Source organism: Euprymna scolopes, chromosome 1 (genome assembly GCF_053919585.1).
Source record: "Euprymna scolopes isolate OS-2025 chromosome 1, ASM5391958v1, whole genome shotgun sequence".
In the NCBI taxonomy this organism is placed as follows: domain Eukaryota; kingdom Metazoa; phylum Mollusca; class Cephalopoda; order Sepiida; family Sepiolidae; genus Euprymna; species Euprymna scolopes.
This window is the reverse complement of record NC_136482.1, coordinates 80,204,108-80,229,538: the sequence shown is the minus strand read 5'-3', so window position 1 is coordinate 80,229,538 and position 25,431 is coordinate 80,204,108. Positions and strand designations below refer to the sequence as shown.

The 25,431-nt window shown below is 30.9% G+C and overlaps 1 long non-coding RNA gene across 1 annotated transcript in view; it reads left to right on the top strand.

Moving 5' to 3' along the window:
• The window catches only part of LOC145242465 (uncharacterized), a 276,276-nt gene extending 256,980 nt beyond the window's left edge, over window positions 1-19,296 (top strand). The window contains exon 2 of the long non-coding RNA XR_013862761.1: window positions 19,160-19,296. This is a non-coding gene — a long non-coding RNA (uncharacterized LOC145242465). The remainder of the gene's footprint in view (window positions 1-19,159) is intronic.
• The last annotated feature ends 6,135 nt before the right edge of the window (window positions 19,297-25,431 follow it).

The window sequence follows — 25,431 nt, the reverse complement described above, 5'->3', positions numbered from 1 at the left end:
CCATATAAATAAGAAGAATATTAGATAAGCTAAAATGAGATTAGGATAAGCCTAGAATCGAACCATGTAGGCAAAGTTAAGAAATGGAATGTTAGAAATTAAGTCTATTGTTGATTCTTTTAGAAATCTGAATATTAAATATGTCAGTAAAAGAATGAACAATGCAAATTAAATTATATTGTTTAAAAATAGGAGATTAGAATTGAGGATTCTTTTGTTCGCCAGGGGTTTGTTTGGACAAACATATGTAAAGCCACGGGAAATTAGTCACGTTTTAAAAATACACCTCTGACGTCATAGACAAAGGACATATCTCCATAATAGGATACTATGGGTTCGGAGTTTAGTCAGTCAGCAAGTCAGTCAGTCAGTCAGTCAGTCAGTCAGGAGAAGAGTTGAGAGTTGAGAGTCGGAGAGTTTAGAGTTGGTCAGTTGATCCCTTGGAAGCGAATAGAGAACATTTAGACTATGTAGAGCCAAATTTGAATCTCTGACGCCATCGACTGGCCAATCAGATGAATAAAGAAGCCATCATTATGTTTTGTAACTGTTGTCTTCTGTCATCCTTCATCACGAAAAAGGTAATGAGTTTATCATCCTATAATGAATATTTTGTAACCCTTCGAAGATTATGTATCCCCCTCTTCTGTGTTAAGCACTGTGCATCATATCACCCTCTCCTCAAAATGTGTTAAGAAGAAACATCCCCGTCTGATATAAATGTCATTATTATTCTATCTGTGTCATAAGAACTGTTAATACGAAGTCCCCAAGAAATATAAGAACTGTATAAATGTCTCCCTCATCATCGTTATATATGTCCCCGTAATCTCTTTAAATATGAACTCGTACTACACTACAAATTGCTTCCTTTTTCACATGCCCACCCCCTCTAAAGATAAAAATATACATCCATTTCTTTTATTTCTCTTTTCTGTTCACATATTTATATTTACATGCTAAAATTCCAAATCCAAATCGTTTCTAATTTTGTTATTTATAATTGAATATGATGAATGATATAATAGGGAGGTCCCTTTGGTTCATTCTGCTCAAAAATAAATATATATTTATATATATATTTATTTTTAAGCAGAATGAACCAAAGGAAACTCCCGATTATAAAAAAAATAGGGGGTGGGGGTGTTGCAATATTTTTTGGACTATAATTCGAGTATGATCCCGCACAGTCGGGAGATTCTATTTATTAACGATGCTGACGATAGGAACTGACGAATCAAATTAATTCACGTTCTGCTACCAACCAATCAGACACCAGAATTGCTCCATAAAAATTAATCATTTTCTGTGGCAACTTCGCATGTTTTCTTCGTGTCAACATGGGAATAATCTTTTGCTCTTTAGCTTCCAACTCAAGAACTGTCTATTGAGAACCACTCACCTCCAGGACTTGTGTAGAACAACTAACCATCGGAAAATGGTCTGAAACTAAACACAGCTTACAACTCTTGAAATAATAACAATAATTGTAATATTATTAAAAATAATACCAAAAATAACAATAATAATAATAATAATAACACTGATAATAATAACACTGATAATAATAATAACAATAATGCAAAAACAATAATAATAATAACAACAATAATAACAATAATAAAATAATAATTATTATTATAATATTAATGTTATTATTGTTACTGATAATAACAACAATAATGACAACAACAACAACAACAACAACAACAACAACAACAATAATAATAATAATAATAATAATAATAATAATAATAATAATAATAATAGTAATAATAATAATAAAAAGCAAAATGTTAACTACGTCACCCATCCTGTAAAATAAAAGTATAGTGCTAGCACAGACTGGCACCACATCAAATCGAGAGGTCAAGAAAGCTGGAAGACCAAGGAGAGAAAGCACTAATCAAACCTCTATTGAAAAAGTGCGATAAAGACTGGGACTTTGAAGAGGCTTATTGCCACCCAAATTCAAGTGAAGACCAATAGTCATTGCCAGTCATTTGAGAATTCAAAGGTAAGTGACTGTTGCGATAACGCAAATTCATTTGCAAAGGTGTCGAAAGTTGTAGAGAGTACTGGAAGCCTGGGGAGACTTGTCACCAAGACTCCAGAGAACACTGATTATTGTCAGCGAGTAATTATAATTACCTGTGCGAGAACACGTAGTGAGCAGATAATAACCATAAGCACTTATGCTAGATGTTGGGTACATCGCTATTGTCAATCTAACCTGTATTTTTAGTTTAAGAGAGAGATAATAGAAAAATAAATTTGTAATTCACCAATATTCTTACCAGATTTGCACTCAGTTTCGTTTAAGAAGTTAATATTCAACACTGTTTTCACATGCTACTAAATGACAAAAATGCTCGAGAAACTCTTATGAGAACTGTTCACCGTATTCTACCCGACTGCCTCGAAATCCATCTTATCCAACTATGTCTATTTTTCTGAATTTTTGAGATGAGGATTGGTTATCCGTATTATTTGGATTCATCGGACTACTGTTCTCATTTTGAATATGATTTTCAGAACATTTCGGTCGATGTAATCTCCGACCTTTTTCAGGTGTATCTTATCGAACTTGAGAATGTTTCTATCGAACTCGAAAATTTGGACGGAATTTCGAGCGGAACCCTTTATTTACTTCACGAGGGTAGTGTGCTCTTGTTCCGTCAGCCATGACTGGATAGAGGTCCTAAGTAATTCGCAATTGAATCCACCCACACTGAGAATTGAACCTTCAACCTTCAGAAGAATATCACTTTTTACAATTGATTTTTCCAAGTACACTAACCACTGCGCCACGGGTTCGTAGCGAAGAAGGCCGGAGGTTAAATCGACTGAAACTTTGTGAAAATCACACTCAAGATGAGAACAGTAGTCTTATGAAACTAAATAATACGTATGTCTACTTTCTTTGATACATATCACATTTTCCAACCCTATCAACTAATCTAGCCCGTTCTATTCTTAACTTTCCAAGGTAAACAAAAAGGTGCGTCTGGTAGTGATATCCCAGTTTAAGAAATTTGTACGGTATAGAGTTACCACATTGTTTTAATTGTTTTAATGTGCATTCTAGCCTAGAATAGTAGTACCTATCAGGGTCACATTTACAAGTTCAATAAAACTATATTTTACAGACTATGTATTTGCAAAACATTCCTTTTTTTAAATATCATAAAGACGCAACAGCTGGTGTACGACTCAATTGACTCTAATCTAAAATATTAATTCAATATGCGTTTCTACTCGATTAGATTTCATGCAGTTGTGAACGATAGAGAATAGAACATAACCTTTTCACTTTTCGTGCTGCCAGAATTTTATTTATTTTTGGTTGTTTTATACCCGCGTCAAACCTAATCTCGACGGGAACTCAGCAGCAGTTGTACGTTGTGACAGGAAGCAAGACTATTTCCAAGGAACTCAAACGACACAAACAAACATGCAAGTCGTTCATCAATCAAATTAAACCCTGGAGTCACAGAGCTGTGTTTGGAAAATCTTTTCCAAACATGGCCACCGGCAAGCACCAATGGTAGCGGAGTTAAATAGTTTCCCTAGAAACAGGAAATGTTATACATGTTTAATTCTTATTTTTTTTTCGCCTTCAGCTGCTGAAGTCGCCATTTTTAGCTTGAGGTTAAAATAAAGACAAACAAAAAAATGACTCAGACCAGACTCTATGTCGAGGCTTTACAAACCGTTGCAGTACGTCGGCTAATGCAGAGGCAATATTTAATTTCAGTTAATGTATAAAAACAACGAAGAAAAAACAAACCGGCGGATAGTTGTTAAGAACTGGAAGATATTGTTCATTGTTTAGAATTATTTTGTAGGTCTTTTTTTTTGTCAGTGTTAGAAAGTTGCGAAACCGAAAAAAATCTTTTTGTTTATTTTACTTATTTCTCTATTTCACTATCTATCTCTGTTTATCATCTCCTCTCACCCATTTCTGTCTACATTTTATTATTATTACATTTCCAATTATTAACGCATATCTAGCAACCTATCTAATCTTATGTTATTATCATTTAGCCACCGCTTTCGCTCTCTGATATCTATCTATCTATCTATCTATCTATCCATATGTATATGCATATGTATATATATATATATATATATATATATATATATATATGCACACACACACACACACACACACATAAACACATAGTGTGCCTATAAAGAGAGAAAATAATACATAGATACATGTATATAAATAAATATGTATATATAATACATCCGAACTTTTTAAAGCATTATTTTATTGCTTGCTTTTTCTCCAGCAATTATGACTGGAATATTAGAAAGTTTTCTGTTAATTTTCTTTATTTTGAGACTCTTATGAGACTAAAGAAAAATCATTCTTTTTAACTCAAATCCATACTATAGTTAGTTCATAAAAGTATTTTTCTGTCACTAGAAAAAATAAATAGTACAAGATAAGCCAATTGACTAGTTTTTTGAAAAAAATACTTGTATTGTAAAAATGATAGAACCCTCCCCGGTACAGGAATATGCTAGATTTATCTTAGTAAACTATATAATTTTAGTAGTGAGATTAGTAGGGTAATGAAATCCTGAACTTAGAACGAAGGAACTATTTACATTAATTAGATGGCTCGAGAGAAGGGACAAATTTACCCTAATATGGAGCCATGGAAATAAAACCCAACCAAAACAGCAGGTAGTAAAGGAAACCATTATACAAGACAGACGATGGACGTGTATCAATAAAAATGATCGGTGTCTGATTCGATATGACTCAGAACCCGAAATCGGCATTGAGAACGGTGCATCATTAAAGACCACCCTGGATGCATTTAAAAATGTATTTTGCGAGTGAAATAACATGTTGCTTGTTATGTTTAAATGTTAAATACCATTTTTATCTGTAAACGTGCAGCTATTCCAGACGCATTTCAAGAATAACCATGTTTGTCCGAAAATCTCTCTCAGCTTTTGTCTTAATTTCTATATCCCATGTATAGCTCTCTTCCAATTTCTTTCCTTTCATTTCTTCGCTTCCCCTTGGATGCTATTCATAATATACCCATAACGAAATGTGTACTTAGCTTTCATGTCTACCATTATTTGTGATGGTCACGGTTGAAATGAAGCACGTTTTTTTTCTGTTTCAAAGGACGCGAAATGCAGTGTGAATGAATTGCATTAAATCAATGTATCACAATTTTGCTTTCACCATACAAAAAATATAATATACATGAAATAGAAACATTCCATATCCACTCAAGTAAAAACACAGACATGCACACACGCATATGGCTTTCTTAATGTTACAACAAGGCTTACACATTATAACATTATATGTAGCGCCATAATCCTTTAAGAGATAACCATTAAATGCTGTGTCTACTGTTGTTCACGACAAATAAACAGCAGAAGTAGCATCTTGTCATTAAAGGGCATTAATCTCAGCGTAATTTTAAGATATGTGATGTTAATTGTAACTTTAGTAAATGTATCAGTTCTGTTATCTATGATTAGATAACAGAACCGATACATTTACTAAAGTTACAATTGACGCCAGATACGTTTTGTAGCGTCGAACACTTTACAATATCATGTTGAAATAAATACAATTGAATTACTTATAGAAAAACTTTGATGTTTAAAAGAGTAGTCTATAATATAAATCTCACATGTTTGTTTAAATGTATGTATGCATGTATGTATGTATGTATGCATGTATGTATCTATGTATCTATGTATGTATGTCTGCTAAAACTTTCGATAGAGGCAACGGATTTTCACGAAATCGATTAGTTTTGAAGCTCAACCCTCCGGACGACAAATATTTAAAAATTGGACAAAAAACATTAATCACTTCACCCACAACTGGGCACTTTTCTACAGGGAGAGGTCGCTTTTTCCGCCTATATTTTCGAAAGTCATCCTCTCTTTTCGATTGACTAGCCTTAATTTTAAACAACCTCACTTCCAGGTTAGCGATGGAGGCAACAGCAAAGACGTTACGTTTTTTTCACCTTCTTTTCTTCCTTCGCGGTACGGGTTCGAACATACCTGCCTACTACCACTGTTTTTATTGCTTAACACACACCTCCAAACACCCGGACAACGCCGGGCACCCGGGCTAGTAATATATAAAAGATAAACATTGCATCCGTTCATATTCATTCAATTTTCAGAAAGATGTAGACATATGCGTGTATTTTTACGGAAATAAATTTTTCATACATCATATTCGTAATAAATACTATACATAATAGTAATTAATTACAGTTGTTTCGAGATAATGTTGATTTTCAGTTGGATTATGATGTGAAAATAATTCAAATCTTAAAATAAACACATAATTATAGTCAACTCTATGCCTCTATTCGATGAAATATTGACATACTTTCTACGAGTTAATAGATCACTGAGTTTATTAATGGATGTAAATTTAAATTTATATTTACATGTATGCATGTATGAATGTAGAGATCTGTTATTCTGTAATATATATATATATATATATATATATATATATACATATATATACACATATATACATATATATATATTATCCATATATATTCACATTTAATGAAAAACAAATCATTATTACAAATAATTGAGATAGAAAAACATATTTCAGAATTTCGCAACAATGTAATAACGAAAATAACAAAATTATTCATACATCAACCAATATTCAATATTTTCACTCATTTTTTTCGAATTTAATACTCGTATGATGACAAAATGAAAAAAACTCATATAAACGCACATTGCCGAAAGATAGATTAAGTTTTACAAATATTAAAAACGATTATTATACACAATTTTAAAAACAAAAACTTAATAATAGTTTTAAATGAATTGATTCATGCGCTTATGAGAAATTAAATTTTTATTTTATGTGCAAAGTATATTAATTCTAAAGATTATATTAAAAAGTTCTAGAAAAAGTCAGCGCATCGTACGAAATGTGCTGCTATTGTTGTTTTCACGTAAATGGCACAATGGAGAAGTCAAAGTAACTCAAGGTTGACTCCAAACATATGATTATTGATATATGTATATCGAGAAATATATATGACACTATTTAAAAATGTTAAGTGTATATTTTTTTATATTTGAATTACACGATTCACTCTTAAATTAAATAAACCAAAATTATGGATTTTGGAATACAGCTGCTAGACATTAGAGTTAGTAATGTTAACTATATTGAGTTTTATTTAATTTTATGCAAAAGGGCTAAAGACGGATTGAAAGCTGTTTGTAGAAATAAAGATATTCTGATTTGTGTGAGATTCTAATAATAGGTATTATAATCTAATAAATATTTCCAAGTGTATAATATTATATAATATATTATTTATATTAAATCTGAACTATTTGGCAAGATCCCTCAATTTTCATTTACTTTAAAGACATCATTAGCTTAAGCCATAAGTTTGAAACATTTACTTAAATATAAAATGACATAAATTTTGATCAAAATTGGAATTAAGATTTTGGTTTCGTATCATTACATCTTGATCACAATATAATGTAAACATGGCACAAACTGTTCTGATCGGAGAATTAATTTTCTTCGCTTTTGGTCGAGTATTATTCTTGTTTATCATAAATAAGTCTCAAAAGTTTTGTTATGCAAATGAATTTGTTAAAAAGTAACATGGTTAAAATAATTCATGAAAACTGAATTGTGACTTTTATTATGAAATTGTGATTTCATTATGAAATTATGTTTTATTATAAATTTGTGATTTTATTATGAATTTGTAATTTTGTTATAGAAATGTGATTTTATTATGATATTGTGATTTTATTATGATATTGTGTTAAGTTGATTTTATTATGAATGATATAATTTTCGGTTTCCATTTTGATGTTCTCTAAATATGTTCAATGCTTTCCGTCCATCATCCAAGGCATCTCTTATAATCAGAGACAGACTTCAATCGTCTAAGCATTGAATCAGTTCTGCCAAAACAGTCGCGTTCTTTTCGAGAAATTCAGGGTCGTTAGGATTCTATTGGAGATCGTATCCTTTTGTGTAGTTTCTGAATCCTTAGATACTCCAGAAATTTTACCTGCCACAATTCGAATTTAGATTCTGAACCGTCAAAGAAAAGACAATGGATGTGCGCATAACCCGTTAAGTGTTGAGACATTATGGTGAACAAAGATGGCGACGAAGAAGCAGTGCAGTTTAGATCAGAACCTGAGTGTAATTGCCAGTAACAAAGATAGCGGCGAACTGATTGAATTCAAAATTCGACAATATTTATAGTAACTTTAGAAGCTTTTCATTGGCTGCTCACCATGACTTGTGGTTATAAAACGATCGTCGAAATCATTAGTTTCACACTCCCCATCAGGAGTCAAAAATTTTACATTTTGTGATTTTATGATATTGTGATTTTATAATTAATTTTTGATTTTATTATGAATTTGTTATTTTGTTATAGAATTGTAATTTTATTATGATATTGTGATTTTGTTATATTGTGATTTTATAATGAATTTGTGATTTTGTTATGAAATTGTGATTTTCTAATGAATTTGTGATTGTATTATATCATTTTGAATTTATTTAAAATTTTTGATTTTACTATGAAATAGTGATTTTATGGAATTATCATTTTATTATGAGTTTGTGTTTTCATTATAGAATTGTGATTATTATCAAACTGTGATTTTATTATGAAATTGTCATTTTATAATGGAAGTGTGCTTTTATCATGGAATGTTTAATTTTATTATGAAATTGTGATTTTATTAAGAAATTGTGATTTTACTATGATATTGTGATTTTATTATGAATTTGTCATTTTATTATGAAATTGTGATTGTATTATGTGTTAGAGAATGGATCAAGAGAGAGAGAGAGAGGGAGAGGGAGAGGGGGGGAGGTGTGTAAATTATAGTTAGACACGTTGACTGTAAGTCAAGACCAGCTGATGGGATTGCGTGTGAGTCACGTGATCAGGTTAGCTGAATCGTAGAGATTTGATTTGGGCGTAGAAGGCGACCCAAGTACTGAAGAAAGTGTATTCTTATTTTATAGTTTCATTTAGTAAAAGAAACGTCATTAAAATAGGAGCTGTTCATTTTCTGTTGATTAATAATCCAATTGTAGATAATTATTTCTCAATCAAGGGATTAAAATATAGTCCTAAGTAGTATACGCGCAAAATAATCTCCATTTCGTCCTGCCATTCATTTTTTTGTAAACATGGCAATGAGATAGCGAGAGTGAACATGAAATTACTGTTCAACAGAATTACGGATAAATCCATCTATATGCACAACTATTCATTCATTCTAAATGTAGTTTGAAATACAGAAACACCTCTCTTTGGAATGTTAAAACGTATTGTATTACTGTAGATGTAAAAAAAATGTGAAAAATAGCGTTTTGCATCCTTTAAATTACATATTAAAATTGGTATAAATCGATGAAATGTTTTAATGTATTACTTTAATAATGGAAATTATCGGTTTTTGGTCTATGTTTAAGGTCTACATATTGTGTTTCATGTAGTTTTAATAATTACAGAATTAATTTAGTTTAATTTAATAATGTTGATGAAGTTTAATTATGATGTATTATTCTAAATATCGTTATAATAGGGAAAACATTGAACAGTAATCCGTATTTTTACTAATATATATTTATTATATTCATAAAATTGTCACTTATTATCTTTTGATTTGAGGTATTGTCGTAAGTAAGTGTTGTATGAGGGCGTAGTGCATACCAGTAATATATTAATAGTATATTAGTAGTATATTAGTAGCATATTAGTAGTATACTACCAGTAGGTATGTACGTAGGTGTTATGGGAGAAGCAATTCACTTGAGTTTTTATATGTAAATGATATACGTCCTTATGATTTTTGAAAAACAATTGGGGTTTTCATACGAGATTGATTGATAATCAATAAAGGGTTATCTCCCATTAATGTTAAAAGTTCGGCCATTTCACAACAATTAAAATAAAATTAGCTAAAAGGTGCGATTAATTTACTAACATTTTTAAATGAATGCGATTAATTTACTAACGTTTTTAAATGAATGCGATTAATTTACTAACATTTTAAATGAATGCGATTAATTTACTAACGTTTTTAAATGAATGCGATTAATTTACTAACGTTTTTAAATGAATGCGATTAATTTACTAACATTTTAAATGAATGCGATTAATTTACCAACATTTTAAATGAATGCGATTAATTTACTAACATTTTAAATGAATGCGATTAATTTACTAACATTTTAAATGAATGCGATTAATTTACTAACGTTTTAAATGAATGCGATTAATTTACTAACATTTTAAATGAATACGATTAATTTACTAACGTTTTTAAATGAATGCGATTAATTTACTAACATTTTAAATGAATGCGATTAATTTACTAACGTTTTTAAATGAATGCGATTAATTTACTAACATTTTAAATGAATGCGATTAATTTACTAACATTTTATATGAATGCGATTAATTTACTAACATTTTAAATGAATGCGATTAATTTACTAACATTTTAAATAAATGCGATTAATTTACTAACGTTTTTAAATGAATGCGATTAATTTACTAACATTTTAAATGAATGCGATTAATTTACTAACATTTTAAATGAATGCGATTAATTTACTAACATTTTAAATGAATGCGATTAATTTACTAACGTTTTTAAATGAATGCGATTAATTTACTAACATTTTAAATGAATGCGATTAATTTACTAACGTTTTTAAATGAATGCGATTAATTTACTAACATTTTAAATGAATGCGATTAATTTACTAACATTTTAAATGAATGCGATTAATTTACTAACGTTTTAAATGAATGCGATTAATTTACTAACAGTTTAAATGAATGCGATTAATTTACTAACGTTTTTAAATGAATGCGATTAATTTACTAACATTTTAAATGAATGCGATTAATTTACTAACGTTTTTAAATGAATGCGATTAATTTACTAACGTTTTAAATGAATGCGATTAATTTACTAACGTTTTTAAATGAATGCGATTAATTTACTAACATTTTAAATGAATGCGATTTATTTACTAACGTTTTTAAATGAATGCGAGTAATTTACTAATTAAAGTTTATAATTGAATGCGATTAATTTACTAACATTTTTAAATAAATACGATTTATTTACTAACATTTTTAAATGAATACGATTAATTAACTAACGTTTTTAAATGAATGCGATTAATTTACTAACAGTTTTAAATGAATGCGATATATTTACTAACTAACGTTTTTAAATGAATGCGATTAATTTACTAACGTTTTTAAATGAATGCGATTAATTTACTAACAGTTTTAATTGAATGCGATTAATTTACTAACGTTTTTAAATGAATACGATTAATTAACTAACGTTTTTAAATGAATACGACTAATTTACTAATTAAAGTTTATAAATGAATGAGATTAATTTACTAACGTTTTTAAATGAATGTGACTAATTTACTAACTAACGTTTTTAAATGAATGCGATTAATTTAATAACTAACGTTTTTAAATGAATGCCATTAATTTACTAACATTTTCAAATGAATACGATTAATTTACTAACTAACGTTTTTAAATGAATGCGATTAATTTACTAACGTTTTTAAATGAATAAGATTAATTTACTAACGTTTTTAAATGCATACGACTAATTTACTAACTAACGTTTTTAAATGAATCCGATTAATTTACTAACGTTTTTAAATGAATCCGATTAATTTACTAACTAACGTTTTTAAATGAATGCGATTAATTTACTAACGTTTTTAAATGAATCCGATTAATTTACTAACTAACGTTTTTAAATGAATGCGATTAATTTACTAACGTTTTTAAATGAATCCGATTAATTTACTAACTAACGTTTTTAAATGAATGCGATTAATTTACTAACGTTTTTAAATGAATCCGATTAATTTACTAACTAACGTTTTTAAATGAATGCGATTAATTTACTAACGTTTTTAAATGAATCCGATTAATTTACTAACTAACGTTTTTAAATGAATGCGATTAATTTACTAACGTTTTTAAATGAATCCGATTAATTTACTAACTAATGTTTTTAAATGAATGCGATTAATTTACTAACGTTTTTAAATGAATCCGATTAATTTACTAACTAACGTTTTTAAATGAATGCGATTAATTTACTAACGTTTTTAAATGAATCCGATTAATTTACTAACTAACGTTTTTAAATGAATGCGATTAATTTACTAACGTTTTTAAATGAATCCGATTAATTTACTAACTAACGTTTTTAAATGAATGCGATTAATTTACTAACGTTTTTAAATGAATCCGATTAATTTACTAACTAACGTTTTTAAATGAATGCGATTAATTTACTAATATGAACCCCGCCGGTACTTCGCGTAACCCAGTAAGCCCTTCTTCAAAGCGTTGGTGGAATCGTCTTTGCTGCAATGTCCACGAGGCCGGATCTTCTGTGATCGTCTAGAGATTTCGTCTTCGGAGATACCGTTGACGGAAGCAGTTTCACAAGTAAAAAAAAATAATAATGAAAAAATCAGCACATCAGCAAAACGAAGAATTTTGAATAAACAAAGACTCCGGAGATTGGGTTATATGGAATGTATTAAAAGAAAACCATAAAAGAAATATATACAAACACATGTACTGTTTGGAGTATGAATTTGTAAGCAAGCATTTAAACTTCTAAGTGGAGCTTCCTCTTGCTGGAATTCACAGGTCTATTAATTGAACCTTTTTTAGTTATCGGGCAATAGGCGAGGGGGGGGAGAAAAGAGGTGAGGTGGCTTGACTCTCGGACTCGCTCTGTTTTGCTCCAAATTCCCAGACTCTCTCTTCTGTTTTGCTCTGACTCTCTTGGTATTTATATAGTAGAGCACTGGGCGGGGCGGCAATTCCTAATTCCTTCCCGACCAATCAGAGTGCTCGATAACCAAATCGTCTGATTCTCTCTCATTTGATAATTTGACTGATGACAGAAATTGGCTACTTCCCACAATCCAAGAATAATTCTAACTCCTCCCCGATCAATCAAAAACGCCCAATGGAAAATAACCAGTTTTCTCTCATTGGATAATTCCCAAACTGCGTAATACGCGATAACCGCGTAAGTAAGAAAACTGCGCCCCCAAAAAATTCTTCGTTAATTCTGGCCTTAGATGTGACACGTATCATTATCAAAGGAAATGAACAATTTATTATTCTGTTAACATCTCGACAAAATATGTTATTGAAAATTGTCAGGTGGCAAAAATCTCTTGATCTATATTTCAGAACTGCGATTCGGTTTGAGAATGAAAACAGTTTAGGAATGTTATTTTGGGTTCAAATGGTTTTATCAGAGTCATACAAAATCATTCAATATTTGATTCGACAAACATTCTTTGAAGCCGACAAATGCATGTGTGAAATTTTAATTCCAAAGAAATTATTTATCTTTGTTTTGATCTGTCACAAATATATTTTGTGACGCCAAATACGTGTGTGTGTGTGTGTGTGTAGTTTTTAGTTCAAAGCAAAAACATAATCTATCTGTTGTTATTCCAGCTGACACATGAATTGTGTCCTTGAATTTGTCAACAACAAACGGTTGGCGCATCCTTTGAACCTGACCCATGCGCATGTGCGACTTCAAATCAGAGAAAAAATATCAACAATCGAATCATGCTTTGAAGAAAGAAAGAAAAAAATACTTTGGCAGAATTGAAGCCAGCAAAGTTCTCTTTTTCTTTTTCGATGTCGGCCTGGGAAAAAAATATTAACATATATCTTTTAGTTAACCGGTGTTGCCCGGAATAAGATCTTACATCTATCTTTCAATTACCCGATATTGCCCGGGATAAAATATTAACGTTAAATAAAAGCGTCACATCGACCCTAATGGTCTGACGCTGCCTCTCTTTGGTGTTACATTCGCCCCCCCCATGGGGTGGCGATTCTCAAGATGAGAACGCGCCCCATGTCCTCAACAACCAAAGAGGTTCTCCCAAGTAATACTACTGCGTCTTAACTAAAAGTTAATGGTCACTGACGATTTCACGCCGCCTTTCTTTGGTTTTACACTAACGTTTTTAAATGATGCCTATCTGCTTACATTTTTATTTAAAAAATCCACCTTAATTACACGTGATTGACATTATTATTTTTTACTTTGAAAAAGTAAACTCATCCTAAATAAAGTTTATATTTGAAAAGAAGTTTCCATTTATCTAACTATCTATCAAACTGGAGTAGTAGATAGGAGGTAGATATGATGATATTTTCATAAAACCTGTCAAAATATAACAATGCTAGATCGTAGACAAATTTACCGGAAGATCTTATCAGCTGATCGCATCTACGAGTGAGTTACGCGGATAAGTTTAGCTGTAGATGACTTGGATTTAGAACTTGGACACGATGAACAGCGGTTGAATTAATGATTGGCTCTTCCCCACCTTGGGAGGAAGGTAACGTGTCTCTCCTTGGACACTGTTAAAGACCACAAGAAAAGAACTCACTTTCTATGTTCATCTGCGTCGACATCTGGAAAAGTGAATAAAAAATAAAACCAATTATCGTCTTGGAGTAAATGTCTTTCGTTCACAAGGTTCCAGATAGACCAGAGAATATAAGGTATATCGGATATATGATACTCACACACACAAATTTAGACGATCACGCAACACAAAACGTGTATATATACATCACCCAACATAACTAAACGAGAACGGTTCAGAAAGTGAGAACCACTAAAGACATTAATAACACATTAAGGACACGTCACAAACAAACACGAAACACATACAGCTGTTTAGATGAGTGCTGTTCATGTTAGATAACGTAAAAATTCTTTTGTCATAAACTCCTTAGCTTTTAACAGAAAATAATAAAAAATACATTTCAAACAATTTAACTCCATATCTGACAGAAAGCAGCTTGTCAAACAAACCGTGAGCATTTGTAATAGAAAATGCCGTTAGCAATTATGCTTCTGGCTTAAAGATTTCTATTAGAATTCCAAACTAAACGAAACTGATGAATCTCGAAGAAGTCACAAGTCAGAATGTTTTCTAATTCCAGATAATCAGATGGATGAAACCCGAGTTCGTCCAGCTGACGCAGTAATGAAAATTATTCAAATAAAATAATGAATATTAGCTCTTGTATAACCAATGATCAAGCATTTTGACAGTTTTTCTATTCACTCGAAACATATACCCCCTCCCTCTCTCTTTCTCTGCCTGTCTGTCTCTCTCTCTCTCTCTCTCTCTCTCTCTCTCTGTATATATATATATATATATGAATATATATTTCGTATAATTTGGCAACATTTTTCATTTAAATAGACATTGTTAAAAACAACAGAAATCTTGTTTTGTAATACCTTTTTATTTTTTCAATTTTTCGTATTATCTTTTTTATATATACGTCGGAGGTATGGATGTATGATCCGAGCATTTTACTTTTTAAAGTGTCCGTGTTTTTTTAATTTTTTTTTTTTACTTTTTACTTTTCGTATAATCATCTACACATCTTCAGGAATATATGTAAAACGCTCGGTGGGAATTACAAATACATTTATTTAAATAGTAGTTGGGTTGCGAGCGGAAGTGCGAATGGTGTTAGTATCATGGGAAACGGAAGAGCGAGCCAGTTCTAGAGTCAGTGGTAAGAACGGGATGGGTGTGAGAACGAGGAGTTATGCAAGGTATTTAAGTGCGTTGGTACTATTTCGAAATGCGACACGTTAGGAGTAGGTTTTTGCGTTTTTATATAAATAGCTTCAAGGATTTTTAGCTTTTTAATATTTGTTTCATGGTGTAGTAGTTTTGTATTGTTCATTAAAATTTCTGGAATTTGAGAGGTGACAGTGATGTTCTTTGTGTAAGTGCTTTGATATGGCACTAGATTCAACATTACGATAGGTAAGGCGACGGGATAATTTAGTAGTGGTATGTCTGAGTTACATTTCCTCAAGGGGCATTTAAGCTGATAGATAATGTTGGTGCGTTCAAGTGGGTTTAGAGGAGGGGAGGGATTGTTTTTAATAAATAAATTTTTAGTTTGTACTTTTTTATAGCAAATGATGAATCTCATGTTACTGTTGTCAACGAGTAGACCTATCTATGGATGGTGTTTTTAATATCGATTTTGTCTAACTTAAAGCCTGGATGCATTTGATTGCAGTAGACTAGGTTGATTGTATTAGAGTTGTGATGTTGTGGTGTATTACTGTTAATGGAGGGTATTTTTTTTTAAAAACTTCTGGAGCGTGGATTTTATGTGTTGGTCAACAATATAATTTGGCTGATGAGGATTTATTTTATATATTTTTAGTTCGATGAGTAGTATTTTTTGTTGGAAAAAAGTTTTGCTCGATTAGGGAGGTTTTTGATGGTGGCTATTTTGTACTGGTGGGAGCAGATGTGTAGATGGTTACACGAAAAGTAAAAAATTAAAAAACAAAAACAAACAAAAAACGCGGACACTTTTAGAAGAAAAAGATGCTTTGATCATACTTTCGATGTATATACAAAACAGACGATACGAAAAATTGCAAAATAAAAAAAATGGTATGACAAAAAAAAATATATATATACATATATACTTAAACAGACATTGATAAAAGCAACAGAAAGCTTCTGTTTTTGTCATACCATTTTTTTATTTTTGCAATTTTTTGTACTGTCTATTTTGTATATACATCGAAAGTATGATCAATATATATATGATATATGATAATATATGATCAATATATATGATATATGATAATGATATATATATATATATATATATATATATATATATATACATTTTAAATTTGTCTTTACATAAGCAGTAGTTTGTTGCTACACAGTTATGAGCATGCTTCGGTCTACTAGTATTTACTTACTAGAGACCTCTTCAGGCAACAACCCTTATTTTCGAAAACGGAATTGTAAATAAAGAACGAACATTAACTTTTAGCAAAAGAAGGCTTTTTTTTAAACAACAAGAGAAACAAATAAAATGAAAAAGAACCACAAAAAAGAAAACTGATAAAGTCACATAAGACTTTACACACACATATTAGTGTTGGGACGATTCCAATATTTTCCCGATTTCGATACAATTACCGATTCCGTATAAAATTCCCGATTCCGATACAATTACTGATTCTGTATAAAATTCCCGAGTTCAATATAATTACCGATTCCCATCCTGAGTCTTTATAAATTTCTTAATACTTAACTATAAACTTGTTATTTTTACGATTATCATAAAAACATATGCTAAATGTGCGAATATTTTCTCGAAAAATACACTTGTGAAGGATGTTTTTTCGATTTTAGTTTTACTGGTAGTTTATTAAAATCAACAGATTTTCATTATTTCATCATTGCTATCAACAGTAGAAGAGCTTGCTTTAAACAAAATTAAATAAAAAGCCAATTAAAAGAAACGTATTTGGAATCGAAAAATAGGCACAAATTTTTCCGATTCCGATTAATCGTTCCAACACTACTATATATATATATATATATATATATATATATATATATATATATATATATATATAACTGATAGATAGAAAGTAAGTGGAGACTAAGATAGGCATTCATACACACATATAAATGTATTTAGATTGAAAAATGAGTTTGATTCCTCTTGTATTTGCATTAGTTAGTGAGACCAACTCTCTGAATAAATTATACGCGTCCACACAGCCACATTAAATCTATGCCCAATCACAGATCAGCGCCATTCCCTCTCCCCTAAGCATCGCCATGTTTGCTGTGAATCAATCAAATAATTGCATCGAAATGACGGATCAGATTAGTGTTTATTGTCAAGGTCGAAAATTAAAACAAAACCAACACAAACTCGACCACAGAATGAAAATTAAACAAAAAGAGAGAAAGATCGATTGCCTCTCCTTTATTTTCACCTGTTTTCACCTGTTTTCACCGTTCTCATTGTTTCCCTTTGGCGCGCTTCGCATTCTCCCATTTTCCCGTATTACGTTTTCTGCACATTTAAAACGCTTTATTACCCTTCACGTTTTCTTTTTTACTTTTTCCTTACACTCTTTTTTTTCGTCTTGTTTCTATTTCTGAATCGCTCCTTCGTTTTCATTATTTGCTTCGCTACCTCTTTGGCACGCTACATTCTATTACTCTACTCCTTTATTTGTTATTTCTTTCACTCTTTTGCAATTCCGTGTTTGTCTTTATGTTATTTAATTCTTTCTTTCTCTGTTTCAACTTTTGGCGCGCTTCATGTAATTCTCATTTTTTACCTTTTCACCTGTTTGTTTTTATTTATATTATTCTTTTTTTCTTTGATTTTCTTATCCGTTTCTTTTCCAGATACATTTTTCATTCTTTTATGTCCTTTGTTTGACATACTTTACATTCGTTTTCCCCTTACTTATTTCGTTTTCTTTTTCTTTTTTTGAAAATTTATCACTTTTATTTTTATATTTATATATTTGTTCATGTACTCGTTTATTTCTTTTTGTTTTCTACGGACACTTTACCTCTTTCGTTCTGTTCACCTTTCTTTCATCGTTATTCTTCTCTCACTGACTATAGGTGCAAATGTTTGTAAGAGCTTTAAATATTTAATATTTAATACATATTGAATAAGTGTCTCTGCTTCCGGCTATCAACTTCATTCCTTCATTCTTAAACCTTACTTAACGACTCGTTTGGAAATATGCCAGAGATCAATAATCGCAATGAAATTATCCAATTTGTTTCGGCTCAAGTAATCGATATTTCTGCATTTGTTTCAAGTATAGCATTCGCTTTTTAACGACCATGTGTAAGGTTTCGAAAGTCACTTCTCAGGAAAAAAAGAATATTTAAAAAATAAAACAACTACACCTATTAACTCTCAAATTACTAAATAAAGTTCAAATTAAAAAAAATGATACATGTAAAATTATAAAAGCTATATTTCAAATTACAAACCACACATTCAAATAAAATGTAGAATGTCAAGTAAAAATGACAACTTCAAGTTAAATATATTCAACTTAAAAAGGGATAAAATTCAAATTTAAAAAAATAATAATCATTTGTATTTAGGATTACTATTTTCGTTTTGGGAGTAATCCTCACAACGATTCAGCCGATATAATTTCTGACTTTTTTCAGGTGTGTCTCGTCGTACTCGGGAATCTTTATGTCGAAATCGGAAACATGTACAAAATTTCCAACGGAACACTTCATTTATTTCACGGGAGTAATTTTCTCTCGTTTCCTCAACCATAAGCGGGTAGAAGTTTTAAGAAAGTTGTAACTGTATTCATAGCATTGCCCATATAGAGGATTCAACCTTCAATCCCAAGAAAGTTCTCACTTAGAACTGATTATGATTTAGCACCTGTAAGCGTTGCCCCACAATAAAATAGTAGCCTGAGAATCCAAATAATACAAATTATTAATTTGCAACTAAAAATTTCCGAAACGTAAAAAAGAAGAATTCTAAATTGAAAAAAAAAGAAAGAACACAAAAAACAAGAACAAAACAAGTCAAATACAAAAAAAAAATAAACTCTGAACAGAAAGATCTTTTAAACTGATTAATTGATTAACTTCAGAAGAAGCATATAGAATATATGTGATTGAAGTGACTAATTAAGATAATGAGTTTATAAATCTGAAAATTAACAAGATGACGATTGTGAAGAATTTCTAACAGAGAAAAAAGAGTGAAAAAAAAATAAACAAAAATGAAAATTTTCTACTTATCTGCCTATTTTTTTGTGTTAATGTATTAAAAGCGCTTTTAATTGCATATTTTATCGATAACTTAGGAGCCTTGTAAATATAACGTAGTTAAGATGTCGCCGGGTCATTTATAAGTATTCTAATTGTTTTATTTGATTTTAATGCATATTCAAAATAATTTCGTAGAAAAATCTATAAAAAGACCAATTAAAAGAAAATGACTAATTTTTAATAATCTTTTTTTAAAAATTTAGTTTCATCGATAAATTATCAAGATTTATAGTTACGTTAAAATGATTTAAATACAACTTAGGAAGTAACATGGAGTTTAAGGCTGCGAGCATGAATACACAGTATTCTAATTACTTACCGACATATTCTGGGAGCTTCAGCTAATATGTATATTTATATATTTATTCATTTTATTACATCATTTTGTAATAATCTGTCTCCAATCTAAGTCACCCGGTTTAGAATTGCTTATAAAAATCTGCATAGTCAAGAAAAATAGTTTACTATAATGAACAAATTATTTCCTTCAGAGGCGAAATGTTCATGCAAAATGTTCGAAATATGAACAGTCAAAGGTTCATTTTTCTATCATTCACAAACAAAAATAAAACAATGTTTATAAAAACTAAAAAATAAATTATTAAGTAAATAAATAAATAAATAAATAAAAAAAGTACGAGAGCAGATAAATAGAAATTTAATGTAGAAAATTCAGCAATGTGAAAACTTGGTTTCTAAATTTTTTCATTTCTGATGTGTAATAAAATTATATAAACTCTTTTTAATGTTGATATTGAAATTGATTTTATAATTGAAACTATCGTTTCGGGATTCAGTTAGACGTATATAAGTTCAATTTATATTGATATATATATATATATATATATATATATATATATATATATATATATATGTATATGTATAATATATTTATATATACATAAATGTATATATATATACATATATATATATATATAAATTACATAGAAAATGTGAGCATGAAAAGTAACATAGTTAAGATTAAGCTTAGAACAGTAAAAGGACTAGTTGTTAGAAAACCAGCTATTCTATTATATATGTATATGTATACTATATATGTATACATACACACAGTTGTTAAAACTAGAAAACTAGAAAAGGAAACAAAAAGCTATTCTAGTGAAAAAATTAATAAATTTATAACTTAAAATATTGCAGCATTAAAAATTAAAAAAAAAATTCAGTTTAACATTATGTATAAATTCTTAATGCTGCAATATTTTAAGCTCTGAATTTATTATGTTTTTTACTAGAATATCTTGTCGTTTTTTTTCTCCAATTTTAACAACTAGTTCTTTTTACTTTTCTAAGCTTAATCTTAACCATATTACTTTTCATGCTCGCATTTTTCTTTGTAATACATTTTGATTTGAAATAATATTTTCTTTTTATCATACGCATTGCTAACAATCCATAAAAAATATTACAAACTTCTTAAATTAACTAAATAAATAAAAAAATCAATAAAATACGTAATTAATAAGCAGAAAGAAGGGACAAAAAAGACAGAAACAGAATTAACGGACGACATTGTAAGCTAAATATTATTAGGCCTAGCACGGTAAAGAGCTTCACTTTTTTTTAACTCTCTATATAACTACAATTAGATGGCATCCGAGCGACATTTCCGCTATGATTTATGAACGTATCGATGACGAAAAAGTTGCCATGGTAACCAACAGTCAATCAGAAGAAACCGTCTCTCACGTTCCTTACTAATTCTGAGGACTTTTGAACACCAGTAATTTTATTATAAGTTTTGTTTTAATGAACGAAAATTCTGAGTTGGCGAGATTAATGACAACGACCTGCTCTTCCTTAGCAAATGTGCAGAGCATAGCACTTATACAACCGACACCATGTTTAAGATAGCAGACAAGTACAAGACCACCCAGATGCACCGAGGTCGAAACACTGCCACATGACAATTTCATCATCCTCCACCAACGTGACGTCCGTGTGACCCGTGTTATGAGAGGTGCTAGGTTCTGAACTGACCACAGATTGATCAGGGCTGTACTGGCGCTGCACATTCCATCGCCGCACAGAAACCGACCCAAGACTGCCAGGGACGCCCATAATGTCGCCAGACTGAAGGTTCTATCTTACCGGACACGATTGCAGTAAGTATTTGACGTGAAGCTCTAAAATCGTGTAACTACCAAATGCGGCACTGAGAAATGGACTTCTTTCATTAAAATCAGTGAGGCTGTGAAGACCGCCCTTAAAGCGAAGACCAGATCCCATGAAGACTGGTTGGATGAGAATGGCAAAAGAAATCAAATGAGACATACGTGCCAAAGACAAGTTTTACATATAGTGGCTGAATGACATGTCTTCCTCTCCAGGCACGAGAAGTTCAAGGCCCTCCAGGCTAAATTCTAGATTAATCTCCGAGTTTGGTGGCGGGTACACAGCAACTGAAGTCCAACACTACGCTAACACTCACAACGCCAAGAAAATTTTCAACTCACAAAAAACTGTGTTCAGCCACTATGACAGCACTCCACTACTATTGTCATCAACAACTAGGAGAGCCTCAGCAAGCGCTAGCAGGAACACTTCAGTACTCTGCAGAACCGACCCTCGTCATTTGACTCAGACTTCTTGAATTAGAATGCCCCCTCCCCGAACAAGATTCGCTCGCAAAATCTCCTACCAACGAGAAGAACCAGAAAGCGATCCACCAGACAATCTCTAGTAAAGTATCAGAAAAGAGTGGCATCCCTGCTTAGATTTACAAGGCAGGGATCCCGATACCCGTAGGCCCTTCCACGATGTCTTGGTCACTGTCTGGGAGGAGGAATGATGCCAGGCGACTTCCGCGATGCCATGATCGTTTTCCTTAATAATTACAAGGGAAGTAAGTTGGATTGCATGAACTACAGGGGCATTTTTATCATCTCAATTGCTGAAAAGATCTTTACGCGAGTTATCCTGAACAGACTTATCACAGTTTTCAAATACACCCTACATAAAGCACAGTGCGGCTTCAGGCCTAACAGGAGCACTGTACACATGATATTCGCTACGAGACAACTTCAAGAAAAGTGCATTGAACAGAACAAACCTCTTTACTTAGTAGTCATCGACCTGATCAAAGCTTTTGACACTGTCAACAGGAGAGCACTTTGTAAGTCCTTGAGCACATCGAATGTCCTCCAAAGTTTGTGTCAATGACTAGGTTCTTCCATGAAAGTATGACTTGCCAGATGCTTTCCAATGGCAATGTGATGAATGCTTTCGAGATCAACAACGGCGTGAAACAGGGCTCCGTACTAGCCCCGGTTCTCTTCAATGTCTTTTTTTGCCTGTATGCTGTCCCATGTTGCCGATGTTTATATATATATATATATATATATATATATATATATATATATATATATATATATATACATATATATACATATATACATATATATATGTATATATGTATATATATGTATATATATATGTATATATACACATATATATATATATATATATATATATATATATATATATATATATAAAAGGGGTGACGAACTGTTTTTGAGGGCATTTTCACCAAAATCTCGAAAACATACATTCGTTTATAAACAAAATATTATAATCAGAGAACATTGGTGAATTGTGGATAAAATGTGAAAATGTATTTAAAATACATAATAAAATGTTTAAAGGGCGTTAGTTTAAAGCCCCTTCCAAATAAAAGCTAGTGATTTTCTCTCAAAAAAACGAGTGATCTACCAAAGACTTAGTTTACAAACTAACATTGTACTGGTACTTAGACTGGTATACGATATTACTATATTTTTTAATATCTATGGGGAGAAAACAGAAAGGGGACCTTGTGGCAAAATCCCAACGTAAGATAACATATAGAAATCCACCATATACAATTTTACTGACTTGGTTACTCAGTTTCCATGTTCGTTGTACATTAATAAATAGTGTGTAAAAAGAGAAAGAAGTCAAAGGGTGGCGCGTGGTTATAGATCGTCGGGTTTGTTTGTAGATTTCGTCCAATTACATTAAATATCAAAACATAAGCCGCCATTTTGGAAATGTAGAATGATGTGGATGCGGTTCATGTCACATGTGACGGAGAACATATGGTTGACGGAAAAAGATGCCTGGCTTCGAAGCATAATATTGCTTATCCAAAGTAGTTCATGATAAACTGGACATCGATTTATAAGATCTGAAATCTGCAACGTTTTATAGATACACCGTGAAATTCAAATATCCGAGTCACTATTACTAGTAATAGTTTCTCTTATTTTGTTCAATTCTGAATGAAGTCTTCTGGAAGAACAAATTCATGATGAGTTCGTTAACTAATGCGTACATTAGACCTAACTTCCAAGTTTTGCTACAAAATAACACAAAATTTAGGTAAAGACCTGTGAATATGAGTTTATGATAAACGTTAGTTATTAAATCCCATCTAGATCTTTACATTAAAAACAACCAAAAAGGGAGGAAACTTTCATCTTCCATAATGAAATATCGTGACGTAAATTTTTATAGAAAATAAACGATTTGGTATGAGAGGTAAAAGTCACAAAACTATCGTCAAGTATATGATATAAAAACGTGGCTTAGGCCCGTGATCAATAAAAAAGCCATCATAAATAGCTAATAAATGTTCGCTAATATCAGGGATAAGAAGGTTCTTATGGAAACTTTATCAATTCGACTATAGATGGTATTGTTATAGCTAAATACAATAGGTTTCTTGCACAACAACATTAATTTCACATTGGAAGTGTTGGTATAGAACCGGATAATCTCCTTCAACGGCCCATTCGTAAAGGCTAACAATGTCAAATGAGCACATACATAGGTTATTGGAATCAGATTTAACGGTTAACAAATCAGAAGGAATAAGAAACAGAAAAAACATTATAGGAATCAGGCATAAGCTGCAAAATTAAGCTGCAGAAGTAATTTGGCTAAGGAATATTTAGCAGACCTTATCAAAGATTATATGATACCGAGTGAGATCTCTTCCTTATGCATTTTAGGGAGCTCGTTTAATCGTTGTCTCTGCGAACCATATATATATATATACATATATATATATATATATGCACGAAGGTCACCTATAATGTAAATATTAAATGTCTGTTTAAATGTATGTATGTATGCATGTGTGTGTGCCTAAAAATTTCGACAGAGGCGAGGGATTTTCACCTTCTTTGTTAATCCTCAAAACTTTCGAAGTTTTTTTTTAAATCTGCAAAAGAAATTAAATCTCTGTGAAAAAGAAGTAAAGCAAATAAATTAAAAAGTAAACTTAAATTTGTATTAGAAGTCCTTATATAAAAAATCACCTTATTTATTAAATGACCGTCGTATTTGCATGTAGCATACTACAAGTAAAATTACAAACTGCCACTAGCGTGTAAAAAGGGAACGCTCTTTGTTCAAACAAATGGAACTTCCGGTACTTGACAGTGTTTATCTTTGTAATTTCACCTACTTTAGGAGCAGTTAAATGATCTATAAGCGCCGACTGTTGTCTAAACGGCAGAGTTTGTATCCTTTAAGAAAGTTGCTTGATTAACTGCACTGATGAGCTGTGATACAGCAAAGCAATCTGTCTGTCTATGTTTCTATACATATGTGTATGTATATGCATTTATATACAAAGAAAGAGA